Below are 18,988 nucleotides of genomic sequence, written 5' to 3' on the forward strand. Positions count from 1 at the left end.
ACTACGGCGACTGCTAAAGAAGGACGTCCTGTTCACATGGTCAGCTGAATGCATGCCAAGGGGCGTTTGACACCATCAAACAGGTGCTAGCAGAAGCCCGCAGACTTGCTTACTTTGACCCGTACTGACACACCTAAATCATAGTAGATTCAAGCCCAGTGGGATTGGGAGCGATTCTAGCTCAGACAAGTGGGATAGATGCTCACCCCAGACACATTGTGGCCAATGCCAGCAGGGCAGTGGTCCCGCCCGAGTCTGCTTACTCCCAGGCTTAGAAAGAGAGCCTGGCAGTTGTGTGGGCGTGCAAGCACTTCCACAACTTTGTGATAGGAAAGAGATTCAATCTCATCAAGGATCACCAAGCACTGCTGTCACTATTCGGGAACCCCAAGGCTGAGATGTCCCCCAGGATTCAGTGGTGGGGCATCAGGCTCCAGGAATATGACTTTGAAATCATCCATAGGCCCGGGGGTGAGAATAACCCAGCTGATTATCTATCGAGACATCCAGCGGGCAAGTCTATGCCGAGACCGGGTGACACCGAGTACATTAACTACGTGACCTCGAACGCACTCCCACCGCTGTCTCGCTTGACGCTGTCGCATCAGCCTCGGCTACAGAACCCCTCCACGGCCCTAGCGATCAGCCTTACAGAGAACAACAGGTGGAGGGACTACTGCCGCACCGTATTGAACCTTCCGGGGGCGTGCAGAGACGAACTCAAAAGACTTGCCAAGGTGCACACAGAGCTAGCCGTAAAGGACAAAACGATACTCCTAAGAGGGTGCAGGCTTGTCATCCAAGTGACCCTCCAGTCTAAAGTCATCAGGACATGAGGGACACTGAGGCGCGGACAAGACCAACAGGCAGCTCAGGTGCCATGTGTGGTTCCCGTCTCTGGATGCCATGGTTGATTAGTGGGTGAAGAACTGCACAGCATGCCAATGCACGGCCAGGGCTGAGGCCCCAATCGCACTCCAACCAATGCAGAGCCCTATGGTCCCCTTGAATCAGGGGAGTATCTGCTACTCTTTATAGATGAGCACTCGAGATTTCCAATAGTGAAGAAGTCAACATCCACAGCGTTTGCTCAGGTGGCAGCAATCTTTGATGAGATCATAAGCGAGTGGGGAATTCCGGACACCAAGTCTGATAATGGTCCGCTATTCTGTAGACATGAGTTTGCGACTTTTGCGAAACCTATGGGTTTCACCCACCAGAAGATTACACCCCGCTGGCCCAAAGCCAACGGGATGGCTGAGAGGTTGATGGCCTCAATCAAGAAAACCCTACAAAGGGCCTGCGTTGAGGGTGCCGACCCACACCCACACCAAGCACTCTGTCGATTGCTGCGAGACTACTGCAACAAGCCCCACAAGGCCACCAATAACATTCCGGCAGAGCTGATGATGAAGTAACAGTACCTACACCAGTGCCCAGGGACATGTCAATGGACATTCTGACTACCCTCCACACCTTAGTGTCGGAGATAAAGCAGAGGTTGCGGGCAAATCCTGTGTCTGGACGAGTTTTCAGCCCTCCTAGTCTGCCGATTCGAAGCCCTCCCAGACCCAGCCCGCCGAGGCCTAAGCGGTATCCAAGCCCTGCAGGGCCAAAGCACCGACCAGCGCTGTTACAGCGTATGCCGTCACAAGGGCGTTAACTCTGGTGGTAGAGGAACCACTGCGCACTCACACATGTACCTGCACAGACACCTCCGCACACACATGGATGAGCATGAGGACTATGTCCCGGATGACTGGGGGAGCCTCTGGGTGCCAACGAGCCCACCAGAGTGTCGTCCCCAAACGAGGTTGGTTCCTTTCATGCTATGATCTCGAGAGCATCTGCTCTCTTCAAACTGGTCCTAGAGGAAAAGAAGGAGGGGTTCCTTTTACACCGCTGGAAGTCTTCACAGAAGAAGGTCATTGTCTATTCTGCTTTTGGATGATGTTTGCGAACGTTTGGCGCTGATGGAAGACCCTGAATACCGCCCCTCCCAAAAGAGACAGGCTGTAGAAGAAGTACAGGGTCCGGACTCGGCCCCTAGGCGCTTGAGATTGTAGCCTTTTCCAGACTCTGTGCTGTCCTCCGCCCAGCATGCTCAGCGAAACCTTCATCCTTGTACATGGTGCCGGACCAGGAGGGGAAGAAACTGGATGCAGTGGGGAAGCTCATCATTTACGCCATAGCTATTTCCTCGTTTGTCAAGGTCGGAAGCCGAGTCTACTCCAAGAAGGCAATCACTTCTCTAAGTGTGGTCCTCCCCTACCCCTTATAGAGTGAGCTATAAAAGCAGCTAAATCTTTGTGCAATGCAATTTGGAAAGTCTCGGTGGGGGGGGGGAGGCGTGGGGGGATAGCTCAGGGCCAACCTGCTTGCCTGGGAAGCAAAACAACACGGCGTAACGCAGGTTCGATCCCCGGATTTGGGCTTAGAAACCTCTGGGCATTAAGCACATTATAAAAAAACAATTACAATGTACATGTAGCTCCCTGCCTTTATTGTTTAATCTTGTCCTCTGGGATCTCAGCCAAGCATCTAGCAAGGTCTGGGCGTTATCACCTCTCTCGTACAACTTCTGCTTCAGATACTTCAGTTGGCCAAGTGCCCTGTCCATCCACACGTTTCTCAGTTCTTGCCTTTTGTCTAAAATGTCTTGATGGATGATGTTGCTCTCTACCTGGCCTTCCCTCAGTTGTCTCTCCAGATGTTGGCTAGTTCTCTTTAACTTTGATTCTAATATTGTTTTTTCCCTCTTCCTGCCTGACCCCATGGCAATAAATTGGCCCCTAAAAATCACCTCGGCAGAGTTCCATACCAAATAAAGCAGTCCTTCCCCAGTGTTGCTGATCTCAAAACATTTCTTTATCTCCTCTGTATCTTCCCTTGAAAGAGTGGGTCCTTAAACAGTGTCTCATTGCAAATCCATTGCCTTTTTGTCTTAGAACGTGGCCCCAGTTCTAGGAATACCCTATGCATATCGTGTTCTGTCCAACCCACTATTTAAATAGATGCCTCTCTGATGTTGTGTTGCTGGCCTGCTTTGATCAGGAGATAGTCTATGCAATTGTATGTTTTGTGTGGTTGCCAAAAGATGGTATATTTGTTTTGTCTTGGATTTACTTCTCTCAATGCATCTATCAAGTATTTTTGTAGTAATGGATCAGCCGGTCTTCCTCTTTATCCCTTCCTCGTATTACACCCTCCCATAGGGAAAAGCATTCTTTTTATCTGTCTGATACCATATGAAATGTCTCCTCCACAAATTAGAGTCCACCCCAATAATGAGTCTATTTGATAAGTGCATTTGCTAAGTGCTGTTCGTTGTAGAGCTGTGCTGTGTGCCCACCCTTGTGAAGTTGGGAGAGCGGAAGCCATACGGTACTAACCTCCACGGTACTAACCTCCGGAGAGTATTAGACTTTGCCTTGGAACATTTTACTTGGTTTGCTGAATATGGGCATATGGACTCAAAACATATCTAATTTGATTTATTATTTACCATTGTTGGGTATATTCTTTGGTTGGCTCCGCCCTCCAAACCGGAAGTACTCTTAAGGATCCGCCTGCGTGCATTTGACAAGTGCCTTTGGTAAGTGCTGTTTGCTGTTCCCTGGTCCTCTGGGTCCGTGAGTCTGAGGTCTGGGGAGAATGGCTTTGACCCATCATGTGAATTATGGTTGGGCTCGGATGTGATTTTGAGAAAAGGCGGTTGCACGTTTTTTGCCATTTTGAGTCGTGGTGAGTCCTGCTGTAGTGAAACAGATGTCTCAAGTGTCTCGAGCACTATTGTCGATATTAACCTTTCATTGGGTTCTTGGGGGCCGTGTTGGGGATAATCTGTGTGTTGGCTGGAAACAGGTGTAAGCTGTCGAAAATGAACCCACTGTCCATCGAGGGGTTGAGTGAGGCCCTTAGATCCAACTTAATTGATTCCATTGCGGCCACTATACATAAACTAAAGGTAACCCAGCCCTTGGAAATAGATCATTCTATAGAAGAATGTTATTCATTACCTCCAGTTTCAGTTACGCAGCCACAGGAATCTACGGTATCCATACGCTGCCGTAGAACATGCGCACAAAAAGTCATTACTAAACCCCCACATGGTGGCAAAAACAAAGAAAATGACAACCTATTTTCCTAACATTAGTGGTTTAAGCGCAATAAAGAAGAGTGTGCTGTTAAAGAGATTGTGAATGAACTAAATAGATCTTTGGGTTGCCTACACACAAAGTTAATCATGTTATTAGCCCATTGCATGTTTTTAACTTAGAGAAAATTAATGTATCTGACCAGACATGACTGAAGGCCCATTTATAACAAATAGACTCAGTGGATGAAGCTGTTTAAACTCTAGAAACTCATGTGGGGGAAAGTGTGAATATTGTGAAGGTTGTGAGTGTAAATACAGAGCTGAAACAACATGATGTACATGGCCAGGTTCATGTGGAGTATGACGGCGGTTGAGAGCTCTTTGTATGTTGCTGAGGCTACTATACAAGAAGGTCCTGCAAACGTAAACAGCCATGCAGACATTATAATGTGTGAAAGTATTACCACTAACCGTGGACATGGTGAAGGGAACATAAATAATGTTGAAGGAACTGAGCATAATAGAGAGGATAATAACATACCAAATGAAGTGATATTGGTGGAATATGGTGATACTGATGCGCATGTTTCTACATCCACACCACATCATAATTGTAGTGAAAGAGATGGGTGAAGTCTACAGTCCTTTTCAGCCTTGCACAACTCCTTGGCGAGCCGTTTTTGATTGTTGTAGTAATTTTGGGGCTGCACGTCGGTTTCCTTGTCTGAGACTGATCAGGCAAACACATCAACTAGTAGTTTTTCTTTAATAGAAAGAAAATGTATGAACCCTTGGTTTGCGCCCTTTGCTATTACTCTTTTTGGTGTTTGAAAATAAAGAGAGGAACTCTAGTTTGCTGTTTTTTTGAACAGTTAATTTATTTGCTGTTGTTTCTTGAAAATCAAATTTTAGTTAGGTTTGTTCATAAATTGTTTGGAACCCTCGACACGTGTTTCACTGTCTTTGAAACATATCAGATAGTTATTCAGGCGGGATTGTGTTTGGAGCATCGACATATATCTAAAATTTGGCAAAACAGGAGAATAAGAAAAAGAAGAAAATATATTTTGTTTTTGTTTTGGAACATTTTCACCAGTTATATTACTTAGTGGGATCTTGAAAATACATTTGCATTGCATTTGTCAAATATAAAAAGTAAAACATAATAGGCTTAGTTGTATGTTGTGCCCAAACACTCACATAGATACTCAAGGTTTACATGTTTCTTGAGTTAGAAAGCATTATGCACAAAGTAAATCATTGTAGTAATATAATTCAAAGTAAACACTCACTGTTTTGTAATTTTCTGATTGCAGTTTTTGTGCCTCTGCGTAATGTTAATGTAGAGCAGTATTTGCGTGCTGTAACATATACATTTTTAGGGACACACTTGCTCCACGAAGTGAAATTTCAAAGGTACAGTCTGCATGGAAAGAAACCAAATAGGTCGTTTTCTAAACGAGATCCAGTGAAGTAACTGGATAACAACGCGCTCCTGCATCAGAAGCAGGATGGAGAGCTCGTCCTTTCAGACCCTAAGGTGAGACTTCACGGGGAATCGCAGAAGGGTTTCGTGGAGGGTGAGAAGGGGAGTGGGAGGCCTACGCATTATCCCACAGATTGTTAATACTCCCTTTTCACACACAGAAGGATATTTCTACTAGCCAGACAAGCCAGATTTGGGGGTCCGGTCCATTCCATCTTCCGAGTCCTGCGCATCACCCTAGAAGAGGCCACAGCAATCCAAACCAGGCCAGCGCCTCCGTGGGAGTCAGGTGAGCGTTACAGAATGCAAAACCTACCTACAATTTCCTACCCGGGCGCTATGGATACGTCCGAGACAGACCAGCTGGCCCAACTTTTGGGGGAATTACGGGCAGAAGTACATTCCGCCCGCCAGGAGACTAACGCTCTCAGGAGAGAACTGATCCTATCCAAGGAACGAACTGACGACCTGGCCAAACAGCTGTTGCAAGGTCAGGCAGGACAAACTCCGTTACCTGGTTCCGGGGGTAATCCCACTCCTGTGGTTTCGAATAACCCGGTACAAATCAATCTACCTGGAAATATGCCACTGGCCCCGCCTGAATGTTTTGCTGGGGTCCCCAAGAAATATGCCGTTTTTATGAACCAATGTCGCTTACACTTTCTATGCAGACCTGGGGCCTTCCCTAATGACCAAACCAAGGTAGCTTTTGTATTATCTTATCTCAGCGGCTGTGCTGCCGATTCGTCAGTTCCTTTGGTAAGTCAAGATGACCCAATTCTCCAGGATTTTCAAGGCTTCCAGGCAAGCATGGAAAGATTATTCGCTCGACACTCCGAGGGACAGGCCCTGGACAACGAACTGCTATCCTTACGACAAGGTAACCAGGATCTCTTATCCTACATCGCCACCTTTAATAGGTTGATTGTGGAAACAGGGTGGCCAGAAAATAAAAGGATCACATTATTTCATCGAGGCCTGCGCGGAGAACTTAAAGACGTTCTAGCTCAAATTGTAAATCCCCCCAAGCCTGCGCGGAATACATAGACTTAGTGGTCCAACTTGATCACAGACTTCAGAATAGAAAAGCAGATCGGTCTAAGTTTGAAACCCGAGTGTTGATCAAAACTCACGCTAACCCCAAGGGTACCGACGTTTCAGAACCTATGCAAATCGGTGGAGTTAAAGGACCGTTAAGTCAGAAGGAACGAGAAAGAAGGCGGCAGAAGCAATTATGTCTTTATTGCGGGGCTTCTGGCCACTTTTTACGAGATTGTCCGGTAAAACCACCCAAGAAGGTGGTTGGAGCCACTGACAACAATCTAGCGGAACCTGATTCAGGAAACGACCAAGCCCGACAAGCGTAGAGGTCCGCTTGCCGAGCCTGAAAACAAACTCTTTGACCTCGCATTTCATCATGCCAATGGTCCTCGTGGATCCGAGACAGCCTCGGCGGTTGTATGCTATAAAGGCATACATCGACAGTGGAGCTATCGGAAACTATGTTGATCGTGAATTGGCCTCCAGGATTAATCTCCCTCTCCGTCCGAAAACCAACAAGGATGTCATTACCACAGTTGACAGAACTGAAATTGCCTCAGGGCCGGTAACACATTCTACTACTGAAATGACACTAGTGGGTCAGGATGGACATCGGGAAGCTATTGTGTTTGACGTAATCAAGGCCCCACAGTTTCAAGTAATTCTAGGAATTCCTTGGTTAGAAACACATAATCCTCGAATTGACTGGCGAGCAAAGAGAATAAGCTTTCCTGATTGTACACAAACTTGCTATCCAAGAAATCCAAACATGGGCCTGGCCACAGTAACCTCCGCCACAATACAACTACCGGCTGAGTACCAAGAATTCCAAGACGTTTTCCAAAAAGAACAGGCCAACACGTTACCTCCCCACCGGTCGTACGATTGTCAAATCGATCTGGTACCCAATGCTCAACTGCCTTGTAGTAGGATCTATGCCCTTACTGAACCTGAGAATCTTCATTTGCGACAGTATTTAGATCAGTACATTGCCAATGGTTTTATTCGCCCGTCAAAGTCTCCTGTTTCCTCAGCTCTGTTCTTCGTGCCGAAAAAAGAAGGCGACCTTAGAACTTGTATTGACTACCGCGCCCTAAATCAAATAACGATTAAGAATCGTTATCCTCTGCCCCTGATCCCTGAACTTCTCGACCATGTAAAAGATGCTTGTGTATACACCAAGTTAGATCTTCGGGGAGCTTATCACCTGGTGCGTGTAAAAGAAGTGACGAATGGAAGACTGCTTTCCGCACCAAATATGGACTCTTCGAATACCAGGTGATGCCTTTCGGATTGTGCAACGCACCTGCTGCCTTTCAATACTTTATGAATGATGTTCTTCGGGAACTTATCGATGTTTGTGTCATCGTATATATCGACGACATTCTGGTGTACTCCTCTTCGGAATCCGATCACAGAAAACATGTCAAGGCAGTTCTAGAGAAATTGCGCCAGCACAAACTGTTTGCAAAACTCGAAAAATGTGTTTTTCATGCCACAGAAGTCGAGTTTCTTGGATTCATCCTGACACCAAAGGGAGTCCGAATGGACTCACGAAAAGTGGACGCCATCCTCAAATGGCCATCTCCTAGCTCTGTGAAGGGTGTTCAGAGCATGCTTGGTTTTGCCAATTTCTATCGAAGATTTATCCCGGAATTTTCTCGGGTGGTTCAACCCATCACTGCACTCTTATGGAAAAATAAATGCTTCGAATGGACTAATGAGGCAGAACAGGCCTTTCTAGAACTAAAAACTAAATTCACCTCCGCACCTGTACTGAAACATCCGTGACCATATCTCCCTTACATTGTTGAAACCGACGCATCCAGCTTAGCCATGGGAGTTGTCCTGTCTCAAAGGGATCCTGTAACTAACCAATTGCACCCTGTAGCCTTTTGGTCCAGAAAATTCTCGGCTCCTGAAGTTAATTATGCAATCACCGACAAGGAGTTATTAGCTATTAAGTCCGCCTTCAAGGCTTGGCGTCATTACCTTCTCGGTGCAAGACACACCATCACATTGATTACAGATCACAGAAATTTGCAATATTTAAAAACGGCCAAAGCTCAATCATCACGTCAACTCCGATGGGCTTTATTCTTTGCGGGGTTTGATTTTGTAATCACATACCGCCCTGGCTGCAAGAATGGCAAAGCGGACGCTTTATCCCGGATTGGGATGGGAGAAACAAATTCAAGCTTAGAACCAGTACCGATTATACCTGAACAGAGAATTTTGGGGTTGACCTCTTTACAAACTATTGAGGACATTCAAACTAGAGTTAAACAACTTTTAGACCCTACAGCCTTGCAAGAATGGAGTCAAAAGAGTTCACACTTTTCCGTCAATAATGATCTACCCTACTTCCAGGGGCGATTATTTCTGTCTCATAAGGAATTGCAAGAACTCGTTATTGCCCATTATCATGATACATTAATGGAAGGACCTCCTGGTATTGCTAAAACTGAAGAAAATATCAAAAGGCAATTCTGGTGGCCCTCCTGGCGAAAGGATATAAAATCCTTTGTGATGTCCTGCGGAGTTTGCGCCCAAAATAAAGGTCAAAAGAAAAGACCAGCCGGCCTTTTACAACCCTTGGACATCCCACCGGCACCTTGGCACACCTTGTCGCTGGACTTTATTACAGACCTGCCTCCTTGCTATGGATACAACACTATCCTGGTGATTGTGGACCTCTTCTCCAAAATGGCCCATTTTATCCCATTAAAGGGGTTACCTTCAGCCTCCATTCTCGCCAAGGAATTTCTTGAGAATGTTGTTCGTTTACATGGTTTTCCATCCATACTGGTCTCTGATCGAGGAAGCCAATTTATTTCCCATTTTTGGAGAAAGTGTTGTCAACTGGCACAAATCGATGTACGACTATCCACTAGTCACCACCCCCAGACCGATGGTCAAACCGAGAGAAAAAACCAGACCCTTGAACAGTATCTTCGGTGTATGTTGCACCAATCTGAATGTAATTGGAAAGACATTCTTTGGATCGCAGAATATGCATATAACAATTCTGTACATTCTGGAATGGGACAAACCCCTTTTTATACCTTATATGGCCATCACCCCCGAACCTCTGACCTTGACTCCCCTCAAAGTCTTGAAATGCCCGCTGTAGATCATTTGCATTCCACGATAACTCGAGCCTTCAAAGAAGCAACGACTCATTTACAGCAAGCCAAGAAAAAGTACAAAGAAAATGCTGATTTACATCGTAGTGAAGCACCTCCGTACCAAATAGGGGAACAAGTGTGGCTAGCGACTAGACATTTACCATTCAAAGGACCGCAAACTTTCAATCCAAGATATGTAGGGCCCTACCCAATCAAAGCTATAATCAACCCGGTGGCCTTCAAACTCGATCTACCAGCTAACATGCGAATCCATCCCGTTTTTCACGTATCACTGTTGAAACCAGTTCAACCTGGAACCAGACTAATTAAACCCCCAGAACCAATTCAAGTAGATGGGGAGCTAGAATTTGAAGTTAAAGACATATTAGATTCCAAGGTGTCAAAGTCAAAACTCTTCTATTTAATTGATTGGAAAGGATATGGGCCTCAGGAAAGGTCTTGGGAAGCGACCAGGTACATGCACCTCGGTTAATACAGAAATTCCACCGGAAATTCCCAAACAAACCGAAACCTCCGGAGAGAACAACCTTGGGAGGGGCCTTGGGAGGGGGTACTGTCATGATGCCTACCCTCAAGGAGCCAGACCGGGCCCAGCAACCCCAGAGGCAGACATCATGTTTCCGAGGGAAGTCCCAGCGGCCCCAGGTAGGGGCCCTTTGGACTCAGTCCTGGCGCCTTTGGCGCCAGGCTCATGTTGGATAACAGTCCAGGCGCCATAGGCGCCAGGCTCATAAAGGATGACTTTGTGTTAAGAAGTGCTTGGTGTGAACTTACCTGATGCAGACCGTGCTGCAACATCCAGGCCACCTAGAGGCCTGAATGGGACTATTTTACCTATGGGACTACTTTACCACATGGGTGTGGCCGGAGGAAGAATACATACCTTAGAGGAAGAATACATACCTGGAACTACTTTGAAGGCTATTTAAGCCACGCCTAAGCAGCAACTCACGCTTCGCGTTGTTCTGCACCTAGCAGCTGGACGCTCACCGTGTCTGCTCCTGCATCTGGACTCCAGCCACGCCCGACAGCATCCTGGAACACCTGTAAAGGGAGAAGAGAGGAGAACAGGAGAAAGAAGAGACATTACCTGCTTAATCCGCATTCCAGAGTCATCTCGCCGACGATCCTAAAGGGAAGACATTCATTTTTAAAAGCACATGGCATAGCTCGCTGCAGCGCAGCATTCCACTCACCTTTACTAGGCGCCTTCTTGCCCATCAGCGACCATCTGGATCTTCCGCCGCATTTCAGCGCCTAAAGGAGAAAAAGACAAGAACAAAGGTGAGCTAGGGAAGAGAATAAGAAAGGCTTAATTTCCACCATAAGACTTCACTTCGGGTCGGCGCCGTTTCTTCGGCATTTCCAAACCCCGGCCCCTAAGGGGAAAAAAGACATTAGCATTAGTGAGCGAATGCAAGGACATTAGCGGAACGCTCATCAAAGACTTACCTGATATTTATTGGGACATCTCTTCTCACTTTGGGTCGGCGCTGTATCTTCCGCATTTCCGAACCCCGGCCCCTAAGGGGAAAAAGACACAAGCATTAGTGCATTAATGCAAGAACACTAGAGGAACCACTCATCAAAAACTCACCAGAATTTTCCTTCGACGGTTCCATTCCCTAACTCGGAATCTTCATTCAGCACCTGAAATAGAGAAAACAGACAATGGTTATATAAAGCTTGAACTTGCAACAGAATTCTTACGATACCTTACCGGAAAAGTCAAGCGAACTTGAACTCTCACCAACCCGAGATCCAGTGAAGTAACTGGATAACAACGCGCCCCTGCATCAGAAGCAGGATGGAGAGCTCGTCTTTTCAGACCCTAAGGTGAGACTTCACGGGGAATCGCAGAAGGGTTTCGTGGAGGGTGAGAAGGGGAGTGGGAGGCCTACGCATTATCCCGCAGATTGTTAATACTCCCTTTTCACACACAGAAGGATATTTCTACGAGCCAGACAAGCCAGATTTGGGGGTCCGGTCCATTCCATCTTCCGAGTCCTGCGCATCACCCTAGAAGAGGCCACAGCAATCCAAACCAGGCCAGCGCCTCCGTGGGAGTCAGGTGAGTGTTACACTGGGTTGATAATTGCCTTAATGGTATAGGGTCCTAAGAATCTGGGATGAGAGGTCTGGGTTCCCTTGATGGGTACGAATTTAACGGCTAACCAAACTTTGTCTCCTACTTGATAATCAGGGGCCTTTTTCCGGTGTTGGTCGGCGAATCTCTTTTGTTTTTCTTTGGCATGAATAAGGTGTTCCTTTGCCCTTTTGAAAGCCAGAGTAATGGTTGTTTGTAGAGTCATTACCACTGGCATTTCCAAGCTGGCTGGAAGGTCTAGTTCAGAGGTACGTGGATGTCTGCCATAAAGGGTATAGAAGGGCGTTTGTCCCGTGCTTGAATGCAAAGAATTGTTATATGCATATTTGGCTATCCATAGTAGGTCTTTCCAATTCCTTTGTTCGTGGTGCAGCATGCACCGTAAATATTGCTTGAGTGTCTGATTGGTTCTCTCGGTTTGGCCGTCCGTTTGGGGATGGTGACTGGTAGATAGCCGAATGTCATCTGCGCCATTGCACAACATTTTTTCCAGAAGTTTGAAACAAACTGGCTGCCTCGATCAGAGACCAGAACCGAAGGGAAGCCATGTAGCTTAACCATGCCCTCCAGGAAAACTTTTGCTAAAGTGGCTGCATCTGGGAGGCCTTTGAGAGGAATAAAATGGGCCATCTTCGAGAATAAGTCCACAACTACAAGGATGGTGTTGAACCCTTGGCTTGGAGGTAGATCAGTGATGAAGTCAAGGGAAAGGGTGTGCCATGGAACTGGAGGAATGTCCAATGGATGTAGGAGACCAGATGGTTTTTGTTTCTGTGATTTATTTTGTGCGCAGACACCGCAGGACTGAATATACTGAATGATGTCCTTACGCCAGGTAGGCCACCAAAAGGTCTCTTTCACCTTAGCTAGGGCTTTGGTGATCCCAGGATGCCCTTCGATCAGTGAATCGTGATAGTTTGAAATAATATGCTGTTGTAATTCCTTCTTGGGTACATATAGGCGATCCCTAAAAAAGGGTAGATGGTCCTTGATGGTATATTGTTCTCCTTGAGTTTGCCATGCGAGGTAGGTATCAGGATTCATTTTCCGTTGATTTCTTTTCGTAGTTCTGCTTGTGTTAAGGCTGTCGTGATACCCAAGAGTTTGTCTTCAGGTATAATAGGTACTGGGTTTGGAGTTGTATATACTATTTCATCTATGCCCATGCGAGATAAGGCATCCGCCTTTCCGTTTCTGACTCCTGGTCGAAATGTGATTACATAATCATATTCGGCGAAGAAAAGGGCCCACCGTAATTGGTGCGAGGACTGGGCCTTGGCTGTTTTGAGATATTGCAGGTTTCGGTGGTCTGTGATGACTGTAATGGTGTGTCTGGCCCCAAGAAGGTAGTGCCTCGAGGCTTTAATGGCGGATTTGATAGCCAGGAGTTCCTTGTTCGTGATGGCATAATTAATCTCTGGAGGTGAGAACTTTTTCGACCAGAAGGCCACAGGATGTAGCTGGCCGGTTTCCGGGTCTCTCTTTGAAAGGACAGCCCCCATTGCGAGACTGGACGCATCAGTTTCAACGACATAAGGGAGGTCTGGTCGAGGATGTCGCAGGATTGGAGCAGTGGTAAACCTTTGTTTAAGTTCCTGAAAGGCTTCTTCTGCTTCTTCGGTCCATGCAAACTTTTTATTGTTTTTTCGTAATAGTACTGTGATTGGGTGCACAACCTGAGAGAAGTCTGGGATGAACCAGCGGTAGAAGTTTGCAAAGCCCAGCGTGCTTTGTACCCCATTCAGAGACGTCGGTGAAGGCCATTTCAGAATCGCATCTACCTTGTGCATGTCCATTCTGATGCCTCCTGGAGTAAGGATAAAACCAAGAAATTCTACTTCGGTGACGTGAAAAAAGCATTTTTCAAGCTTTGCAAAATAGTGATGTTGACGGAGCTTGGTGAGGACTGAACGAACGTGCCCGACATGATCTTGTTCCGAGGCTGAGTATACTAAGATGCCGTCTATGTACACTAAGGCACACACATCAATTAACTCCCTTAAGACGTCATTCATGAAATACTGGAATGCCGCAGGAGCGTTGCATAACCCGAAGGGCATGACTTGATATTCAAACAAGCCATACTTAGTACGGAAGGCGGTTTTCCATTCATCTCCTTTTCTGACTCGGACTAGGTCGTACGCTCCTCGAAGGTCCAATTTGGTATAAATCTGGGCATCTTTAACTTGGTCTAGCATCTCAGGGATAAGTGGCAAGGGGTAGCGGTTCTTAAGAGTGATCTGGTTCAATGCGTGGTAGTCCATAGAGGTTCTCAAGTCTCCTTCCTTTTTCGGTACGAAGAACAAAGGACTGGCTGCGGGGGACTTCGAAGGACGGATGAATCCGTTTGCAAGGTATTGGTCTAAATAGGATTTCAAATGAAGGTTTTCTGGTTCTGTGAGAGCGTGGATTCTGCGGCAAGGGATTTGTGCACCAGGAACAAGGTTGATCTGACTGTCATAGGGCCTGTGCGGCGGCAATGTATTGGCTTGGTCCTTTCGGAAAACATCCTGGAAATCATGGTATTCACTTGGCAATGTATTAGTTGCTCCCAGGGTTGATGCTGTCGCTCCGGGAGTCATGGGGATACAGACGTCGGGTTTCTCCTCTTGGTAATAGCAGGCAGGGGAGCAGTCACCGGGGAAGGTTAATTTTCGTGCCCGCCAGTCTATCAAAGGGTTGTGAGCAACCAACCATGGCATCCCTAGTATTAGCCTGAACTGAGGTGCCTTGATGAGATCGAATGAAATAGACTCCCGATGTCCGTCCTGCACAGCAAGGTTACCCTGGCTGTGCACTGGGTTACTGGTCCGGAACCGATTTCTGTCCCATCCACGTTGGTTACCTTGTCCATAGTTGGCTTAGAACACAAAGGAAGCCCCATCTCTGCTGCCAGCTCTTGATCAATATAATTTCCAACTGCTCCGCTATCGATGTATGCTTCAACGGCATGCATTCTTGATGACTGTTGGTGGTTAATTAAGATCACTGGTATTGCAAAGTGCGAGGTCAGCAACTCTTTCTTCTCACTCGACAAACTGACCTCTACTTTTGTCGAGCTTGGTAGTTTTCCGATTCCTTAGCTTCATACTTCTCTGTGGCCCCGACTGTTCTTCTTGGGGGTTTTACTGGACAGTCCTTCAGGAAATGTCCTGGTTTCCCACAATAAAAACAAAGCTGCTGTTATCTTCTTTTGTCCCGCTCTTGTTTTGTTAATGGAGGCTGTATCCCTCCAATCTGCATGGGTTCTACAGCATTTTCAGGTACACAGGGTGTGTTTTCCCTTGGTCGAACATACACGGTCCGAGGGTCTGTCTTAGACCGGTCTGCTTTTCGGTCCTGCAACCGGTGGTCTAGCTGCATGACCAGATTTATGAATTCTGCACAGTCTCTGGGTGGATCAACCACCTGGGCTAAGACGTCCTTTAATTCGCCTCGAAAGCCTCGATGGAATAACGTGGTTCTTTTGTTTTCTGGCCACATAGCTTCGGCAACCAGTCTGTTGAAGATAGCAATGTACGTTAACAAGTCCTGATTCCCCTGTCGGAGGGAGATGAGTTCATTGTCTACTGCTTGCTCCTGGGTATGGCGAGCAAAACGTTTTTCCATTTGTCTCTGGAACCCCCCAAAGTCATGTAATAGAGGATCATCATGGGTTACCAACGGCACCGACCAATCTGTTACACTACCACTCAGGTATGATAAGACAAAAGCTACCCGAGTTTGGTCGTTTGGAAATGCTCCAGGCCTACAGAGAAAATGAAGGCAGCACTGATTGATGAATGCTGCATACTTCCGTGGGTCGCCTGAGAACCTTTCTGGTGGTGCCAGGAGCACTGTTCCAGGTAACGTGATCTGTACCGGAGTGGGTGATATGGCGGGGTTTTGCATCGTTGGATTGCTTCCAGGTAGAGGCATCTGTCCTGCCTGTGATTGCAAGTATTACCTGCTAATCTCTTCAGTGCGTTCTTTGGTCACTATTTGGTCTCCAGAGGGCCTTAGTCTCTTGTCGGGCAAGAGGAATGAACCTCAGCACGAAGCTCTCCTAGTAATTTGGCCAATTGGTTAATTTCTGATGTCTCCATGGCGCCCAGGTGGATTTGTTATGGTAGGCTTCGCGTTCTGTTCCACTCACCTGGTATCCACAGGGATGCCACCCAGCCGGGTTACTCGCTGGTATGCTTCTCAGCTTTGCCCTGATGTAGTCTGCGGGGGAGGTTCTGCCTGAAAATACAGGAGGACTGTGTTCAATACTGACCGACTGGGGTAAGTATCCTCCCTCCACCCTGTATGATTTCAGTCCCTCTGGCGCCCTCTCCTCAATTAGGCATGCTCCCCGTCCTGCCTTCTTTGCAGGGGCGCGTTGTCTTTCATGGGCGAGTGCGGTCCAGTTACTTCACTGACGCCGGCCCGTTTGATATTGTTCAGGTAGGTCTTATTGCTGTTCTTTAGTTTTGTTGCTATCCTGCATGCCTTTCTTTGTTTAAAATGTCTCTTTTTTCTCCCTTAGGTATGCAGAGCTTCAGCGCAGCGAACTGGCTTGGGTGAGCCCCACTGGTAAATGATGGTGCATTATGAGCGCTATGATGCAGTAAGTAAGCGCTAAGCGCAGCGCTGCAAAGTCTTGCCTTTGCTAACCTGTGTTTTCCTTCCTTGTAGGTCGCGGTGTTCTTCAGTGCGAGTGGAATGTCCGGAGTGGTGCCAGCTGAGAGGCGACCAGCCAGGTAAGCCTTTTTGAGCAGTTTGTAATTTGTAAATGTCTCTACTGCTTTTTTTAATGTTGCCTCTATCTTCCTCTTTCAGGTCGTTCTGTCCGGGAGGCGTGCAGATTCGAGGAAGCTGTTCTCAGTAGCTGCGAGTGTTTAAAGATGAAGACTGCAGGTAAGATGCTGCTGCTAATGATGTTCCTTTTGTCTCCTTGCAGGTTCTGCTTCTCCGAGGTTCGAAGGAATAGCTGGACACGGTGAGCGTCACGTTGCAAGCTGCAAAGTAATGCGAAGCGTGTTGTCTTGCTCGGGTGTGGTTTAAATAGCCCCAACAAAATAGTCCAGGAAAAGTAGTCCCTAGGCTACCACACCCAAAACACTAGACTGCATAGCTTGGTTCTTAGGACCCAAGCTATGTGGATGCCTCCATGTTGGCTGACAATATAATAAAGTAGTTCCCAAGCACATTGTTTTTCATGGTGTATGATCCTGGCGCCGTAGGCGCCAGGACTGGCTCCATGAGGGCTTTTGAAGAAGATGCCAGGCTCTAGAGGCCCAAGTCCTGACTCCACCTGGCCAATGGGTTTGTCAGAGGGGGTTTTGGGCGAGGGTCGTGACAGCAATTGGATGGAGTCAGGGCTTTGGTTTGAAGTGAATTGAAGGTTATATTGGTTGGTATTGAGATAGTCAACATAGTTCTTTAGTGTTGGTGTGTGTTGCCATTACAAATGATAAGGATGTCGTCTATATAGCACCCCAGTATATAATGTTGTTTGATACAGTAAATGCTTCATGGGTCCAAGCATGTTCTAGTTCAAAATGTACCAATATTGAGAATGTGTTTAATGTGACGCCGTGTAAATTGGGAAGAACTGTCCATTGATGCTACCCACTCTGTCTAAAATAGATAGTTTGTGCCCGGAACAACCAATATTTCTTTTTCTAAAGTGCATCAAACTCGAGAGTCCTATGAGGGTGATGTGAGCAATGTGAGCATGTACTCAACTGATATTTTTAATGTGTTTGAAAATCTAGTATCTCCTCTGGTGGAAAGATTTGATCGATAAGAGAATAAATTAGATGTACAATCCCTACTACTTCACAAATGAATGAATCGAGGTAGAAAACCGTTAAGGGAACAGGGAACCAACATTATGATATTAAGACAGGGGCCAGATGGTGATGTAATAGAAACAGAGGTAGGGATCTATAGTACTAAATCCTCAACCATGAGTGAAATGGTGTCCAGGAAAGAACCAAGAAAACCTAGAAAAAAGGCTGTATCACAAGCTGCCATGTACACTAGCAGAGTCAAAGAACGTAAAAGTAAGTGTATTGTTAGTGAGGAAAATCCTAATCTAAACAATTTGATGTCTGACTGCACAGATGTGGAGAGTTTAGATACTAGTTCTAAAGCTACTCAATTGGTAACTGCTGTTAGTATTGCTTGTCGGGTGAGACAGGCTGATAATAACAAATCCCTGCCACCTGTATGTTCTGTGAGAAATCCCTCACAGGAGTGCGATATATGGAATGACATGGTTGATACTGAGGGTAGAAAGACTGTTGGTGGTGGTAAGGCTAAACAACACACGCAAAGTGTAATGTGTCAAACAAAAACATCTAACAAACCCAAAAATGTGTGTGTCGATAATTCTGAGAGTGCCCTGGGGGACATACAGTGCCTGTTTGTAGGCGAAGTAGATCGATCTCAAGCTACCAAAACCAAAAAGAATAAGGTAAATGGAAACATGGCCACTAAAATGATCATCTCTAAGTATTGACCAACAATTGCAGACTGATGAGAATCTGTGTGGTAAAACTAAATCACATAGAATGAAAATGGAGAATAATTCTGTAGCTCCGGTAATGGGGGAATTTAATGAATTACAAATATAACCAGTATCCTCCATTGAATACCTACTTCCCTTAAATAGGGCAGTTATCTTATATATACTGCATATAGCATACTAAGAACTATAAACTCTGAAGACATTAGAATTGTTGATCAACTTGAAGATACAGCTATGTCAATCTCTACTATTTGGTATTCTTTAGAATCAACACTAGAAAATATCTTACATTATGAAGATGAAGTGTATAAGCTGGGTTATAGCTGCAGGGTGGTAAGAATGACTCCACATAAAGAACAGCATGATCAGCTAGCTGACAACCTGGTTTCCACTAATTTTACAGTTGTAAAAACAACCATGAATATGCAACGTGATGTAGAAGTTAATGTAGTGAGTAAGCAGAGAACTAGTGGAGTAATGAGTGTAGCGGATGCATATAGAGGAGCGGATGGGAATAGGAACACAGTGAATAAACTGTCTTGCCACATGAGTTTACAGGATAAACCCAGAGTGGAAGGTGGCACTGGTGATGGTTACTGGCGGTGGT

Source organism: Ambystoma mexicanum, chromosome 4p (genome assembly GCF_040938575.1).
Source record: "Ambystoma mexicanum isolate Mex_15411 chromosome 4p, UKY_AmexF1_1, whole genome shotgun sequence".
NCBI lineage: Eukaryota > Metazoa > Chordata > Amphibia > Caudata > Ambystomatidae > Ambystoma > Ambystoma mexicanum.